The 18,460-nt window shown below is 39.7% G+C and overlaps 1 protein-coding gene across 1 annotated transcript in view; it reads right to left on the bottom strand.

The window, feature by feature from the left end:
• Positions 1-18,061, bottom strand: part of STK33 (serine/threonine kinase 33) — a 217,579-nt gene extending 199,518 nt beyond the window's left edge. The window contains exon 1 of the mRNA XM_026454003.1: positions 17,854-18,061. The gene's annotated coding sequence lies outside the window, so the exon portion shown is untranslated. The remainder of the gene's footprint in view (positions 1-17,853) is intronic.
• Between the last annotated feature and the right edge of the window lie 399 nt (positions 18,062-18,460).

Here is an 18,460-nt window from a genome sequence, read left to right as displayed (position 1 = left end):
CTTCCATGCAGCAATGAGTCATTTTTCTTTAGGAATGAAAGTTTCACTCTGTTGAGTAAATGTCTGCTCATATGCAGACACCTCTCACTACAAGTCAATAAACTATGCCATAATCTTCTCTTTCCTCATTTTGAAATCTACAAACCCATACATATATATGATTACAGTGCCTGATATGGAGCTCTGCTGATAGAAAAGCACTCACATGTTTATGATTTATCAAACACCTGTACGGGGAAGAAAAACCTTCATTATTAGTGAATTTCACCATGTTCATAGTAATCTCCTAGTTTCTTGTTTAACATATACAATGAATTTACACATGTATAAAATAACATAAATTAAAAGTTACCTATGACAGCATCACTTGCAATAATAGCACAATACTGGAAAATGTTCAAATACCCTTCAATAGGGAACTATTTAAGTAAGTTGTGGTACATCCACACAGTGGAATACTATGCAGCAATTTAAAAAATGAAGATGGTTTTTTTTTAAACTACAACAATATCTAAGATATTTTTAGGCAAAAAAAAAAATCAAAGTGCAAGATAGCAACTACAGTATACTACCACTTGTATAAAACAAGGGTAACATTTTATTTATATATAATATACTATGTGTATACCACATATGTACTTTTGTACATGTAATTTACACACACACACACACACACATCTCTGAAAGCATACTCAATTGTTACTTGGCTCCAGGGAAATGAAATGGATATCAAGGCCACAGAGGCAAAAGGAAGACTATTTTACTATATATTCTTCTTTTTTAAAAGTATATACCAAGTCCAACTATTATCTATTTAAAAACTAATTAAATTTTAAAAGAATATATAAGGTAATAATTATATGCAGAGGCTCTGTTGGATAAGAAAATCTGGGTTTAAGTCTCCATTCTTCCATTGACCAGTGTGTAAGTTAGGCAAGTTCTCCAAGCCCCAGTTTCCTCATCTGTAAAATGGAAGTATTGATAGTCACTGTGAGAACTAAAACCAATCAAGTACATAAAACAATTAGTACAGTACCTGGCAATTATTATTATTTAGTGTTATCTTTTAAATGGTACTGCAAACTTGGAAATCACCAAGTTATAGTCATTACCATTTCCTTTTTCTCTTTTATCTTATTCTGAATGAAAAAATTTTGCTAGTTCTTTTAAAATGTGTGGCACTCAATCATTTTTGTCCATTTTATAACCACTAGAGATTGGCCCAGATCCTGAACAATCAGTTAGAGTATGGATTTTGAGAGCAATTAGGAACCATCGTACAATTGGTATAGGTTTTTGATTAAATCTAAACCTTTCAGTGGAGCCCTTATTGCCACTATATATAGGCATATCTACAGAATCTCTACTACACTAAATACCAAATGAAATGCCACCAATTTATACTTGTATCCCTATTTTAACATTTATGAGGTATTTTCAAATACTTTAGTTCAATTCCTAGAATAAGAATCTCAGAAATGGAAGATCCTTTAAAATACAATGTAATTTCTTCAACAATGATGAAGGGATCAGAGCATATATTTTTACCTCTTGTAGATGAATATTTTTAATTTAAGAGCAACCTGTTAAATATGAATTTAAATTATACTAAATAATGAAATAAATAAATGAAATGAAAGCCAAAGAAGAGAAGTAACTTGCCAAAGACTCACATGCTTTACAAGAAAAAAAAACAGCTGCCTAGAATTCACATGTTCTCATTTTACTGCTCATTTCATTCACATTCTTACAAGGAAGTCATCAAGTATGCTATTTTCCCTCACCTAAAAGGCTCTTACTTATATAACCTAAAGCCCCGTTTACATCTAATAATCTGATTTTTAAAATGGGCAAAAGATTTGAATAGACACTTCTCAAAAGAAGACATACAAATGGCAAACGGGTAAATAAAAAGGTGCTCAACATCACTGATCATCAGAGAAATGTAAATCAAACGACAATGAGACATCATCTCACCCCGGTTTAAATGGCTTTTAAAAGACAGGAAATAACAAATGCTAGAGGAGATGTGGAGAAAAGGGAACCCTCGTACACTGTTGTTGGGATGTAAATTAGTACAACCACTATGGAGAACAGTTTGGAGGTTCCTCAAAAAACTGAAAATAGAGCTACCATGTGATCCAGCAATTCCACTGCAGGGTATATACACAAAAGAAAGGAGATCAGTATATGGAAGAAATATTTGCAATCCCATGTTTGCTGCAGTACTATTCACAATAGACAAGATTTGAGGGCAACTTAAGTTTCCATCAATAGATGAATGGATAAAGAAAATGTGGTACATATACACAATGGAGTACTATTCAGCCATAAAAAAAGAATGAGATCCAGTCATTTGCAACAACATGGATGGAACTGGAGGTCATTATGTTAAATGAAATGAGCCAGGCACAGAAAGAAAAACATCAAATGTTCTCACTATTTGTGGGATCTAAAAATCAAAACAATTAAATTGATTTTTAGATGGTTTTAGAAAGGATGGTTACTAGAGGCTGGGAGGAGAATGGAGTGGGGGGAAGGGGGAGGGGGATCGGTAATGGGTATGAAGAAATAGAACAAATGAATAAGACCTAGTATTTGATAGCACAACAGGGTGACTAGTCAAAATAATTTAATTGTACATTTTTAAATAACTTAAGGAGTATAACTGGATTATTTGTAACACAAAGGATAACTGCTTAAGGGCACAGATACCCCATTTTCCATGATGTGATTATTATGTATTGCATGTCTGTATCAAAGTATCTCATGTATCTTATAAATATATATACCTACCATGTACCCACAGAAACTAAAAATTGTAAATTATAAAAAAAGAAAACCTTGTTCACAGAACCTATCTTGGATCTGGTAGCCATAAGTCTCTCCCCTCTGAATTCCAGCTACTACCATAGCAAACAACTTAGCACTTCATCATAGGTTATCTGCAGTCTTCGTGTTGGTATTGTCTCCCCAGCTGTAGGCAATCTGGAAGCAAGTTGGTCTGGTAAAAAAAATAAAAATAAAAAAAATAAAAGACATTATAATCACCACCATCTACCCTATCTCCTCCTCAGCCTATTATCCCTGACATTTCCCTCCATTTGGAAGCTCAGACTTCTCAGCCAAGCAAAGGTATCTGCTACTTCATTCATTCCCTCCCTCTAAATTCCTCCTGGGATGCCTTTTCCTTCCTCCCCACCAACTCACATTCCTTACCTTGAGCCAAACCTTAACCCAATCCCCCTCACACAGAAAGCCTTAACTCAGCCCATTTTCTTAGAAACCCTTCTGCAACCAATATACACAGTGTTGTACAATTTTCCTATTCACACCTCATATTTCTGCATATATGCTTGGAAATGTATATTTCTGCATATGAGATAATTTATTAGCCTGGGCAACATAGTGAGACTCCCACATATACAAAAAAAAAAAAAATAGCCAGGCATGTTGGTGCATGCCTGTGGTCCTAGTAACTCAGGAGGCTGAAGCAGGAGGATCACTTGAGTCTGGAAGGCCGAGGCTGCTGTAAGCCATGATCCCACCACTGCACTCCAGCCTGGGTAAGAGAGTCACCAGGGAATTTTTCCAGCATGATGACTTTCGGTTTCACAATACCAAATCAAAGAACCTGCGCTGAGCTAAGACTCATCCCAGAAAAGACTTAGGAAAAGACATCAAACACTTACAGAGGGAGTCTTCTAAGTGTTTGAAATAAAGTCTGTCCTGAAAGAGAACTCTCTGTCCATGAAGGATGGGTCCATTTCATAGAGAAGATATGTAACTTCCCCTATTTGATTAATTTATTGGCATGATAACTTGCATCAGTTTAAAGGCATTTCATCCACAATGAGAAAAAGCTAAATGTACTAAATCTTCTTTCAAGGAACCCGTATTTTTTGAACTCTTAGCAGTTTAAACTTAATGCTTTATTTTAAAATCAGATTTAAGCATTTCATATAACCAGTACTTCTTCAGGAAGATGGATTTCATTTTACCTCTACATCTATTACCCCAGGTCAGAATTGCAATGAATTGTAATGCCATTTGAAACCACTAATACAGCACTCAACAATTCAATTAGTAAGTGTGTCTGAAAACACAATTTTCCAAAATGATTACAGTGCTCCCACTTCCTATTCTTAAATATCTAAGGCACTAATTGAATGTCCATACTATTTTATTTATAGGTCTTTCTCAAATACTCTCACAATAAAACCACCAATTTTAATTCCTACTTCCATAAAAGCTCTTTGTTGGCTCTATTTTGAGGACTTAACAGAGCTGTATTTTTTAAAAAATCAATTTGATGAACAAAAAAAACATTTTCTTATGATACTCAGAGATCTCTACAGCATATAGCTTGATATTTTTTAACAACGGGAACTAAGAACAAAACTAAAAAGTTTAATTCTCAATTATACAAAACAAATAGGTGTTGTATTAGTCTGTTTTCATGCAGCTATAAAGAACTGCCCAAGTCTGGGGAATTTATAAACGAAAGGGATTTAATTGACTCACAGTTCAGCATGGCTTGGGAGGCCTCAGGAAACTTACAATCATGGCAGAAGGTGAAGGGAAAGCAGGCACTTTCTTCACAAGGTGGCAGGAAGAGGGGAAGAGCCGATTATAAAACCATCAGATCTCACAAGAATTCACTCAGTATCACAAGAACTGCATCAGGGAAACCGTCATCATGATTCAATTACCTCCACCTGGTCTCTCCCTTGACATGTGGGGATTATGGGGATTATGGGAATTACAATTCAAGATGAGATTTGGGTGGGGACACAAAGCCTAATCATATCAAATATGTATGTGTATAAGTATATATGTACATGGTATATAGCCTCTTAATTATCTTTTAAAATTTTTATGTCAGACAGTTTTTATCCACATCACAGCCTTCTGGGCTACAGTATGTTCAGAAACATAAAACCAATGATATAAGTCACCAAAGCAAACCCTACAGTGGAGAAGTGGCCACAACGTAGCATCAGTAGTGGAGAAGCAACCACAGAATCTAGAAATTACAAAGAGTATATGAGGACATCTGGCACAGCATGAAATTTCTTTCACATAAGATCTGATGGATGCTGACATGGACACTGTTTAAAGTTTTCCAGTGACAGGGAACCCACTCCTTAATTTCCTCAAGAAGCTCATTTCATTGGACACCACCAGAATGTTTTTCCTCAAAATGAGCCAAAATTATCTCCTTATAAAACTTCTTACAGATTATATGTAATTACGTCATTCTTACAGATATGCCAAGTCCTTCTGCCTTTCAGATATGAAGAAAATGATCATGTGTCCCCTTGGTCATACGCCCTAGAGGTTGCCATTTCTACAATCCCAACACCCTCACCTGTCCTTCACATCATTTAAAGGTCTTCATTATCCCAGTCCCCTCACTTTCTGGGTGAAATCCAATTTGCCAATATTTCCACTAAAAAATGGCATCTAGTACTAATAGTAAAATTCCACAAATTACTGACATTACTCATGAGAAAGCAGATATTTAGGAAAGGATCAAACTCAAGAACCCTCTGCTTCATAGGCAGCAAGTCTTGACATGTACTATGGAAATGACTAGATGAACGGAAAGTATAAATCAATACTATCCAAAGACAATGATAAGAAAGATGGGGGGAAGGTAGTAAAAAATAGTGTCATGAAGCCATTCATTCTGAAAGAAGTTAACCCACTATATGCTAGTCCATAACCTAAATTATCCGAGATAATGATAATGTGGGTGTAATATGACCAAAACTTTCTAAATTTACAATAAGCATAGTTATATAGAGAATAATCATATCCTCTGAAATAAGTTACTTCTAATCCCATCTAAAGAATCAAATCAAATAAAAAAACACTAAATGTAATTAAGACTGTTGAGTTTCTCTGGAGATTATAGCAATCAGACATTTCAAGTATTCTAGGAATGAAACATTTGAGACAATTAAGGAAATCCTATTGAAAAAAATTAGTCTGTAAAACAGAGATAATATGGGACTAAGGAATGGCTTATTAATAACATTCAATTCTGAGTATAATGAATACAGCTATTACAATTTGAATTCACTGGTGGCTGAGCTCAAAAAGCTAAAATGCTGCCACTCAATCTGCCTCAAGGATCCAGATCTAATCAGTACAACCACTGCCTGTTACATTTATTGAATCACAGAATGATTTTAGGCTGAAAGGAATTTAGATGAAAAAAAGAAAACAAAGCTAGTAAATTGTAGGGCCTGAACCCAAGACCAAAATCTGGGTCTTTGCTATACTTGAACAACTCTTCAAATATTTGCAAATAGCTATCATATCCTCCCTTCTCACCTCTCACCAATCTTCTTTCAATGCCGGTTCCTTCAATGATTCATAATGTAGGGAGGATTCCAGAACTAAGTCCTACATGAGTGATATCTGGAACTTCATACGTATTCCTTCATGTCTGAAGCGCCAGCTCGGGCTGTGTCTTGAGAGAATGAATACTGTAACTGGATACATTAAGGATGGCTGCTCAACAAGACCAGAACTCCAGAGCTGCTGGGTCACTCCTCAACTCTCAGTTATTAATACCACAAATAAGGCAGGGCAAGAGAGGCCTGAGAGACACAGCCTTGGAGCAAGGCCAATCAGCAAGAGACTATGGGCGATGATCAGAGCAAGACTATGATAATGCCAACATCAGAAGCAACAGAAGATAAACCTCTGGTTTAGGCATCTTCCCCCTTATACCTAGCCCTTCTCCAACAGCTCTCTCTCTACGAGGTCTCAGCCATCCAGTAGGAAAGGTCTTTCCTGTTACTAAGTGCCGGGGCAAACAGGAGATAGACCCTTTCAGACAAAGCATACAGCCACAGAGGGAGCTCTCCATGAAGTGAAAGGTTATAACCCTAAGGTAAACAGGCAGTTAATCTAGGCAGGATGCTATATGAAGACAATGAGGAAGGCAAAAAGCCCAAAATAGCAGATTCTTAGAGAAAATGCTACAGACAAAAGACAAAGAAAATGATTTTTTTTTTTTTTTTTTTTTTTGAGATGGTGTCACCCAGGCTGGAGTGCAGTGGTGCGATCTCAGCTGACTGCAACCCCCACCTCCTGGGTTCAAGCGATTCTTCTGCCTCAGCCTCCTGAATAGCTGGGATTACAGGCATGCACCACCAGGCTTAGCCAATTTTTGTATTTTTAGTAGAGACGAGGTTTCACCATGTTGGCCAGGCTGGTCTCAGACTCCTGACCTCAGGTGATCCACCCACCTTGGCCTCCCAAAGTGCTGGGATTACAGGCATAAGCCACTGCGCCCAACCTTTTTTTTCTTTTTTTTTTTTTTTGAGATGGAGTCTCACTCTGTCACCCAGGCTGGAGTGCAGCGGCGCAATCTCAGCTCACTGCAACCTCGCCTCCCAGGTTCAAGCAATTCTCCTGCCTCAGCCTCCCAAGAGGATGGGACTACACACGCCCACTACCACGCCCAGCTAATTTTTGTATTTTTAGTAGAGATGCGGTTTCACCATGTTGGCCAGGCTGGTTTGGAACTCCTGACTTCAGGTGACCCGCCCGCCTAGGCCTCCCAAAGTGCTGGAATTACAGGCGTGCCCAGCCAAAAATGATTTTTTTAAGCTAGCCTTAGAAGAAGAGCAAGTCCAAGACAGATGTTAATTAACTACAAATTGTGTTTCTGTCTTATCCAACAAAATGGACCTCAGGCCAGGCTCGGTGGCTCACACCTGTAATCCCAGCACTTTGGGAGGCTGAGACAGGCAGATTGCTTGAGCCCAGGAGTTCAAGACCAGCCTCAGCAACATGGCAAAACCCTGTCTCCACAAAAAATACAAAAATTAAAAATTAGCACCAGGCACAGTGGCTCATACCTGTAATCCCAGCACTTTGGGAGGCCAAAGCGGGCAACACTTGAGGCCAGGAGTTCGAGACCAGCCTGACCAACATGGTAAAACCTCACCCCTACTAAAAATACAAAATTAGCCGGGCGTGGTAGTGGGCGCCTGTAGTCCCAGCTACTAGGGAGGCTGAGGCAGGAAAATTGCTTGAACCCGGGAGGCAGAGGTTGCAGTGAGCTGAGACTGTGCCACTGCACTCCAGCCTGGGTGACAGAGTGAGACTGTGGGGCACACCTATCATCCCAGCTACTTGGGAGGCTGAGACAGGAGAACTGCTTGAACCCGGGAGGTGGAGTTTGCAGTGAGCCAAGATCGCACCATTGCACTCCAGCCTCGGCAACAAGAGCAAAACTCCATCTCGAAAAACAAAAAATTTAGCCAGGCATGGCAGTGCATGTCTGTGCTTCCAGCTACTCAGGAGGCTGAGATGGGAGGATGGCTTGATCCCACGTGGCAAAGGCTACAGTGAGCCGAGATCATGCCACTCCACTCTAGCCTGGGCAACAGAGCCAGACTCTATCTCAAAAAAAAAAAAAAAAACTGACTTCAAATCTCAACCTGGCATAACAGGCTCTTTGTAAAATGGCATGCTAGCCTGTTGAGTTATTGTCTGCCATTAATCTTCTAGATCTCAATGTCTTCTAAGACTTACATGCTTGTCCACCTCTAGGCCTTTGAGTCTGCTGCTCCTTCTGCCTCAGCTTCCTCTTCCCTTTTGCTCATCCCTCCCTGACTTCCCCTAAGCAGGCACAGAAGTGCTCTCCTCCATCTCCCTTCACACCAACCAATGTGTCTGTTACAGCACCTGCCACAGAGGATTATAATTTCTTGGCTTGGGCTGGGCACAGTGGCTCACGCCTGTAATCCCAGCACGCTGGGAGGCCGAGATGGGCGGATCACTTGAGGTCAGGAGTTTGAGACCAGACTGGCCAACATGGTGAAATCCTGTCTCTACTGAAACTACAAAAATTAGCTGGGCATGATGGCGGGCACCTGTAATCCCAGTTACTCGGGAGGCTGAGGCAGAAGCATCGCTTGGACCCGGGAGGTGGAAGTTGCAGTGAGCCAAGATCACACCACTGCACTCCAGCCTGGGTGACAGAGCAAGACTCTGTCTAAAAAACAAAAAAAATTATTGGCTTTTTTTCCCTCCACAACAGATTATGAGCTCAACATGGAGTGTATCTTTTTATCTTTGTATCCCAAAAACCTAGCATAGTATCTGGCTCATAATTTAGTAAGTGAATGACTCCAATGAAGGAAGTGAGGGATGAGTGCAGTGGCAACCGCATGCCAGGCTGTGTGTCATGTGTATCTGGCATCTCTCCCTCAGTGATCTGTGACAGACAGAATGGTGTCTGATGCACAGTAGGTGATCAACAAAAACAATACATCAAGTGAACAAACATGAAAAGAACTATAACGGATTCAGCAAAGTATTATTTATAACAACAAGTATGAAGATCCCTTCCAACTCTAAGACTCTATGGAGTTTTTTACACTGCATTTATACAAATTTATTAGAAAATTTGAAAACATAGAGATGGGAAACTAGCATTTATTGAAGGGCTACATATTTGTTAGGCACTTTACCTATGACATTTGCTTTTCAGAATTCTGGGAAATTATAATTATAAGCCCCATTTCATAGAAAAAGGAACCAAAGCTAGAAATGCAGGACCAAAATTTGAACCCAGGTGAGCCTGAGCTCACCAATCCTAAGCTTTTTCCCACTGCACACTTGAACCACTGGGAAGAACACAAGGCACACCTCCCTATCATTCCACTCCAAGAAAAGGAGTTCTGAACAAGCCACAGTTCAACTGGATCACAATTCCAGAAGAAGGAGTTTTCAATGGAAGGTTAAAAAAAAAAAAAAAAAAGATGAAAAGTTCTTTTTTCCCTTGAGGATCATCATGTTTTCTTTGTGGAAAGGTTCTCATGGCCCTTCCTGTTTCTCCCATGAGGCTGTAAGGAAAATCTTAAGGCCTTTTCACCTTGGGAGAGGGCAATCCTTCCTTTGCTCTTCCCTTTCACCAAGGGGTCAAGTGGGAATCAGATTACAATCCTGAAGAAAAGACAGCAAAGAGGCACCCATATAGGTCTACTTAGAGGCCTTAAGTGAGATTAGACAGGGAAGCAGACTTGAAGCTTACATCCTCAACAGACCAATTATCTTAGTTCAGGCTGCTCTAACAGAATACCATCAACTGGGTGGCTTAAACAACAAACATTTATTTCTCACAGTTCTGGAGGCTGAGAAGTCCAAGACCAGGACACCAGCAGATCTGATGCTTGGTGGGGGGTACTCTTCCTGGTTTGCAGATGGCCATCTTCCTGCTGTGTCCTCGCATGGTGGAGAACAGAGAGCACTCTCATCTTTCCATCCCCTTATAAGGTCACTAGTACCATTCATGAGGGCTCCACCCTCATGACCTAATTACCTTTCAAATGCCCCAAAATACCATCACACTGGGGATTTAGACCTCAAAATATGAATTCTGAGGGGACACAAACATTCAGTCCATAGCACTAATTCACCAAATTATATCCCTACATGGAAACTTGGAGCCAAAGTCCTGTTAGCAATATGGAATGGTTCTTTGCCTGGAATGTCCTCTGTGTAGGATGGTGGCATATAACTGGAGTGACAAGGAATCAGACAAATTTTGTCTCACCAAAACATGCCTGATGAGTTGACTTTAACAAGTGAAATGAAGTGTACAAGAAACAGTTAGGACAACTGAATAGCTACACATTAAAGAACGAATCTGGACATCTACTTCAAATCCTAAACAAAAATTAACTCAAAATGGATCCAGAATCTAAATATAAGAGCTAAAATTACAGAACTTTTAGAAGAAAACATACGGGTAAATCTTTATGAGCTCGTATTAGGCAATAGTGTATTTTAGATATGGCACCTAAACCAAAGAAAAAATATATTGGACTTTATAAAATTAAAAATTTTTGTGCTTCAAGGAACACTACCAAGGAAGTAAAAAGACAATCTATGAAATGCAAGAAAATATTTGCAAATCAATTATCTGAGAAGAGTCTAATATCCGGACTACATAAAGAACTCTTACAACTGAACAAGAAAAAGACAACCCAAATTAAAAAGACCCAAATTAAAAATATTTGAATAGGTATTTCTCCAAAGAAGATATACAAATTGCAGATCTTCCATATTAACACATGAAAAGATCCTAACATCATTAGTTATCAGGAAAATGTAAATCAAAACCATAATGAAATACCACTTCACACATACTAGGATGGCTACACTCAGACAGACAGTAACAAGTTCTAGTGAAGCTATGGAGAAATCAGAACCCTCATACATTGCTGTTGGGAATGCAAAATAGTACAGCCACTTTGGAAAACAGTTTGACAGTTCCTCAAAAAGTTAAACACAGAGTTACCATATAATCAGCAATTCCACTCCTAGAGAACCCAGGAACACTGATAATACATGTTCACACAAAAACTTGTACATGAATATTCTTAGCAGTATTACTCAAAATACAAAAAAAAAAAAAATGAAAATCACCCAAATGGTCATCAACTGATGAATGGATATACAAAATGTACCATACAACGGAATTCTATTTGGTCATAAAAAGGAATAAAGGACTGATGCATACTATGACAGAAATGAACTTTGAAAACATCATGCTAAGTGAAAGAAGTCAGATGCAAAATGCCACATATTGTATAATTCCATTTATATAAAATTTCCATAAGAGGCAAATCTAGAGAAAGACTGATGTTTGCCAGGGGCTCAGGGAAAGGGAGAACAAGGCATGACTGCTATTGGATGTGAGGGTTCTTCTTGGGGGTGATAAAAATGTTCTGGAATTAAATAGTAGTTATGATTGCTAGTGTCACTACTGTTTAACTAGTGTGTACTTTAAAAGGGTGAATTTTATGGTATGTAAATTATATCTCAATAAAAAAGTGAGGTGTAACTATAAAAAGGAGCCAAGTTTACATATTATATGTACCATCAAAGAGATATGACAGAAAAGTAATAAAGAAGTTAACTTGAAAATCACTGCTGGATATTGGTGTTTACTTTTATAATAACAAATATGAAAAATGCTGAATTTTATTGCCATAAACTGAAAACCAAAATAAAGAAGACTGAGAAGAAAATTAATTGGATTTCCATGAAAAATATCCAAGGATAAACATTTGCTTTCTTCCCAATATTTCAGCTGTTTGGAAGCTGAGCTCCTTACAGCAGATGTAAGAGCCTTGATGTTAGATTTGCTAGCAGCAAACAAACTTGAAAGAATTCAAGTCTAAGAACCTGAGCCTCAGATGCACTGCCTTTGGTAAATGGTAAATGGATTCTCTCCCAGTGAGCTCTGTTGTAGACAAGCATTCTACCATGATAATGACAAAGTAACAGAGTAGAACTTTCAATTTCCAACATCTCAACCTTGGAGACTGCATGAACATTTTACTTAAGGCTTTTTTATAAGTTTCTGAATTAATACGTGTGAGTCCAAATGGCCAGTTTTTCCAAATAATTATCAACTCATGTTAAGAATACTGAATCACAAGCAAACTTTTCGCACATACACTATAAAAGTAAAGATATAACACAATATTCTAAAACTATGCCTAGCATATGATCAGTACCCCATAAATATTTATTGAATGAATGTTTATAATAGTCAATATTGTTTACTAAATAACTTTATCAAAAATAAGGATCAATAATAGTATTCCTAAGTGAACTTATCTTTATCAATAGAAAATTGTTTTTTCTTAATTTATTTCTAATGTAATACCACATCCTTATTGACCTTAACTGACAAGTCAATGGTTAAGAAAGATCATTAGTCCATTACACGTAGAAAGGACATTCTAATTATTAAAATTACTGCCCCTCACCTTGTAAACCTTTTAAAATAAAACAACTTCAGGTCAATAAAACTGTGGGATTTGTGAGGTTAGTCATTTCTTATGCACTCTACAATTTATTTTAGTTAATAAACTAAGAATACATATATTAATAAAGCTTAACAATAAGATGTCCATTCTTCATATTCTAGAGCTCTAAGATAAACAAAACACAATTAGCCTCACTCATATATAGTGGAGTTCAGCAGGAAAGGAAATTCTTTCTGAATCGCATCTTAAGGCATACCAATTTAACAACGCCAAAAAAGTCAGCAATTAATTTTATATTGCATTTTCCATTTTGTAAGCCTCTTTCTGAAAACAGGGAAGTTATTTCTCAGTATTTAACAACTAGAGGTGTTTGAAGTACTACACAGTATCATCAGATGAATAAAAGTAGAAAATAGCTCCAGAGAACACATCTTTTCTTTCAGAAGGATACTTCTTCTGTAAGTCTCTAAGGATAAGCTTCTACAATGTGTGACAGATAAGTCAATGGTTAAAACAGCCATCAGTTCAAACAACTGTCAGAAACAGCCTTCCTAAATCTCCCTTACAGCAAGCAGTATAAGCTCTTTTCTACTCCTTGATTCAAGGACACATGAGGACGACACAAGTACCCACCTTTGTATCATCCTCTTTTAGGTTTTTTATTGGACATCACACTACTCAGCTTTCTTGTACTTATTTTACCTCTTGATTTGCTGACATTACAAAATAACATTTTTAAAGAAAATGCAGATAGGTAGCTGTTGTCTTCATGGGAAGGACTTTCTAAGAATAAAAGCAATGGATCATAAAGGAAAAGATTAACAGGCAGACAACATAAAATTGTTTTAATTTCTATAAATCATAAGCCATCATAAATGAAAGGGCAATTGTGGGGAAAATGCCCCACATAGAAGGGTTAATATCCTCATTGTATCAAGAGTTCACATGGTTCAGTGCGTGGCCAAGACAGTGCCCCCAGCATTCCCTCGTCCTCCATACAGGAACTGCAATGTCTCCACAAAAAAAGAGATTGCAGCTTCTCTCCTCCAGCTTTGAAAATTACTCTGCCTTTCCTTATCTGTCTTGGTTTTTGCCTCCTACCTGGATGCTCTCTTTCTTCCAAGCCCTGTTTGACTCAAAGTTCAGATAAACAAGCAATCAGCCCGGTCTTGATTCCAGATTTTTCCCCCAAGAAACAGCCTCTGAAACAAGTTTTCTACCTCGCCATGTAGCCTACAGGCAAGTAACAACACGCCCCATGCTCCAGGGATAATTTATCCAACTAATTCCAGCCAAAGCCCAGAATAGTGGCTCCTGCCTGGGCTGGGGAAGATAAAAATCAAACAATTAAACAATTGATAAGAAAAAACTAAGACTCTAACACAAAAACCATCAAAAAGCTTTTGTAGGCAATTCACAAAAAAGAAATAGCCAATAGCTAACAATAAGATTTCTTAACACTTAAAACATATTAATAATGACAGATGTGAGTTAAAATAAGGAGGTGCCATTTTATTTTATTTTTATTTATTTATTTAATTTTTTTTTTTTTTTTTTTTTGAGATGGAGTCTCACTCTGTCACCCAGGCTGGAGTGCAGTGGTGCGATCTCAGCTCACTGCAAGCTCCGCCTCCCGGGTTCACACCATTCTCCTGCCTCAGCCTCCCAAGCAGCTGGCACTACAGGTGGCCGCCACCACACCTGGCTAATTTTTTGTATTTTTAGTAGAGACGGGGTTTCACCGTGTTAGCCAGGATGGTCTTGATCTCCTGATCTTGTGATCTGCCCACCTCGGCCTCCCAGAGTGTTGGGATTACAGGTGTGAGCCACCACGCCCAGCCAGGATGTGCCATTTTTATCTGTGAAATTAGCAAAGTTTTTAAAATAATAATGCTAATATGGATGTCATAAAACTGACGGTGGCAATGCAAATTGGCATAATCTTTCTGAAAAACAGTATGGCAATGTTTCGATGTTTTGAGAGCATTCACAATGTCCCTGCCCTTTGACCTCCCTATAATTTCATTTTTGGGAACTGATTTTTTTTTTTTTTTTTTTTAGACAGGGTCTCACTCCCTTGTCCAGGCTGGAATGCAGTGGCAAGTTCACTGTAGCCTCAGACTCCTGGGTCAAAGAGATCCTCCCACCTCAGCCTCCTGAGCATTAGGGGCTGGCTACAGGTGCATGCCACCACACCTGGCTAATTTTTTTTTTTAGAGATAGGGTCTTGCTATGTTGCCCAGACTGGTCTCAAACTCCTGGCCTCAGTGATCCTCCCACCTCAGCCTCCAAAAGTGCTGGTTTTACATGCATGTGTCCCCATGCCCAGCCTAGGAACTGACCTGAAGTAATCAAAAATGTAGCAAAAAGATTTAAGTGTAAAGACATCCATTATTACATTTTGTACCTGAAGTCTAAAAATTCAACAATAAGTAAATTGCAAATAAATTATGTTTCATCCATACTGTGGGTTACTACTGAGCTAATAAAAATGATATGAGAACTGACCTTTTTATAGTACTGATGAAGGACCATTCCCTGTTCTACACAGTTAACATGTACTAACTCATTTACTTCTCAAAAGAGCATGACATGGAGCCTGTGACATAGGCAGGTACTAGTATCATCTCCATTTTACAGCTGAGGAATCTGAGGCCAGAGGAGTTAAATGATTGGCTCAAGGTTACACTAAAGCAGAATCACATCTGAAATTCTCATCCTCATCTGAAATTCTAAAACCCAAAAATCTCAGAAAATCAAGTGTTTTCTTTTTTTTTTTTTTCTTTTTTTTTTTTCCTTTTTTTCAGAGACAGGGTCTCACTCTGTCACCCAGACTGGACTGCAGTGGTGCAATCATAGCTCACTGCAGCCTGGGGTTTGCTCTGGGGCTCAAGAGATCCTCCCACCTCAGCCTTCTGAGTAGCTGGGACCACAGATGCACACCACCACGCCCGGCTAATTTTTAAAAAGTTTTGTAGAGATGGGTCTTATTATGCTACCAAAGCTGGTATCAAACTCTTAGCCTCAAGCGATCCTCCCACCTAGGCTTCCAACAAGAGTCAAGTGTTTCCATAAACCTGTGGCAAACTCATTTGCAAAACGACATCTAAACTGACAATGAAACAATGTATTATCTCTGTCCTACTTAGGGCGAATTCATTTTACTAAAGAGAAGTTAATGTGTTTGATTACAAGGTGCTGCCCCAGACCCCACTAGACATGATACAGTGTCTATACCATGTCATCTTCCGATAAAGTGAAAATTCTGAATTTTAAAACACAACTAGCATCATAAGTTTTCAGATAAGGAATTGTGACAGAGCTGGGATTCAGATCTAAGCTGTCCGCCTGTGCTCCTAACCACTATGTGACATTTTCAGAGACTGTTTAATGACACAAGAAAAGGCTTATCATTCAAGTATTTACACAGACAAATTTTAAATTGCGATTGTGATTAAGTGCTACTAAGGAAAAATCACTGGTGTCAGAAGAACCTATGTTAAGCAGGTTTGTCCTAGACAGTCAGAAGCAGTTTTCCTGAGGAAATATTTGATCTGAGATGTGAATAAGAGTTAGAAGAGAAGAAGGAAGAGCACATCTGCCAGGGAGACTATCATATGCAACAGCCCTGTGTAGGAGGGAAAGTGGCACAAAAGTCTGAAAAGAAGCCAATATAGAATAACCATTTGCCTCAGTTTGCCTGACAGAGACCCAGGTTAGACTTTTTGTCCTAGTATAAATAATAACTTTTTTTTTTTTTTTTTTTTTTGAGACAAAGTCTCACTCTGTTGCCCAGGCTGGAGTGCAGTGGCATGATCTCGGCTCGCTGCAACCTCTGCCTCCCGGGTTCAAGCGATTCTCAGACTGCCTCAGCCTCCTGGGAAGCTGGGATTACAGGCCTGCGCCACCACACCCAGCTAATTTTTGTATTTTTTAGTAGGGACAGAGTTTCACCATGTTGGTCAGGCTGGTACTTTCTATTACTCTCAAAAATATCTTGGTCTGGATGGTCATGTACATGGTCACCCAACTTCTAGGCCACATTAAGAGTTTTGTCTTCATCCTAAGAATAACGAGAAGCCATGATGGATTTTGAGCTAGAGGAGCGGTGGAGGTAGCATAATCAAATTTTAGTTGTTAAAACACTACTGCTGCTGCAGGGCAAAGAATGGATGGGAATATTGAAAGGAAAGGGTAAATACCTTTAGATTAGTTAAGAGGCTACTACTGGACAACAGATAACGGTAGACTGGTCTAGGGTGATAGTAGCAGAGACACAGATACTCAGATAGACTTGAGATTTGGTTTGAAGATAAAATGAATAGAACTTGACGATTGTTTAGATATGGAAAGGAAGAAAGTACAAGGTATCAAGGATGAGGCCAAGATTTCTGATTTGCAAACTAGATAGAGGTTGGTATGACTCATTGAGAGTGCAACTGAGATTTACACAAGCTAAAAATTTCAATGTGCGATATATCTGCATATCCATCACAGCCTAAAGGCATGGGCCTGGAGAACAAGGAACGAGTTTGGGTTCAAAACTTCTTGATGTTCCTTTCCATTCACAGAGCCCTCTTCCAAGGCAGGACCATCCTATTTTCTGGTTGGATATTGGAGTCATTTGGTGGTCAAAAAAGAAGGTCCTCCTTAGCTGGTGATATGGGACGGGGAGCACCAGACCACTTTTAGCATGCAAATATCCCTTACAACTAATGCTCAAGTGCTTTTTACATGTACGGTTCACAAAAGAGCGTCACATATAGGTTCACTGAAACCCACGACCTTATGAGAAATTATAATCTACATTTAGGAAGCTGAGGGAGAGTGCTTAAATTACCTGTCCACACAGCCAGTACGGGACCGCTTTATGTCATCCTATCACCTCCTATGTGCATCCTCTAGGTGTAAGAGACTATCTTAAGGGCAACAAGAAACCTACCATATAATGAGGTCCTACTTAGGTACCAGGCTCTAGGAGATTTAAAAAAAGAAAGAAACACACCTTCAGAAGTTCTAAGGATGTTTCCCACACACTTACCCTACAGTAAGTTCGCTTTATACTTTCAAAAAGTTTCACGTCCCAAGATGGGGTGGAGGTGAGACGGTGGAGATGAACTGGGGCAGAGACCACCCCAAATACCGGACCCGGGGGAAATGGGGTCCCAACGGCTGGGTCCCGGGAGACACTCGGAGGGGTCCGCGGGTTCAGCCCGGTCCGACCGCTGGGAGGTCGCCAGCCGACCGGCAGCGAGAGACCCTGAGGCCCGTTTGCCCACCACGTTGCCATAGCAACGGCCTGGGCCGGCTGCGCCCCGGGCCACCCGCCCCATCCCTCGGGCCCGCCCTAAGCTGGGACTCCAGGGACCACTCACCGCGGCCGGCGGACGGGCGGGTCTCCTACAGGTGCGCACACTTGGCGCAGGCTGTCGCTGAGCCCGGAATTCTGCACCGGGAGAAACTTTTCGGTCCGCAGAGCAGCCGCAGGCCGGTGGACGGGGGCCGCGCGGGGACAAAGAGCGGCGGCGTGTGCAAAGCCCCTTCTCCAAGCCGCGGGGCTGGCCCAGAGGTGCCGGCTGCACAACGGCGCCCACGTGCCCCGAGTGCAGCCCCAGGCGCGCCCAAGGGCAGCTCCCCTTGGAAACGGA

The sequence above is a fragment of the Piliocolobus tephrosceles genome, chromosome 13 (genome assembly GCF_002776525.5).
Source record: "Piliocolobus tephrosceles isolate RC106 chromosome 13, ASM277652v3, whole genome shotgun sequence".
NCBI lineage: Eukaryota > Metazoa > Chordata > Mammalia > Primates > Cercopithecidae > Piliocolobus > Piliocolobus tephrosceles.
Note: the sequence above shows the minus strand (reverse complement) of the source record. Positions and strands in the feature narration are given on the sequence as shown.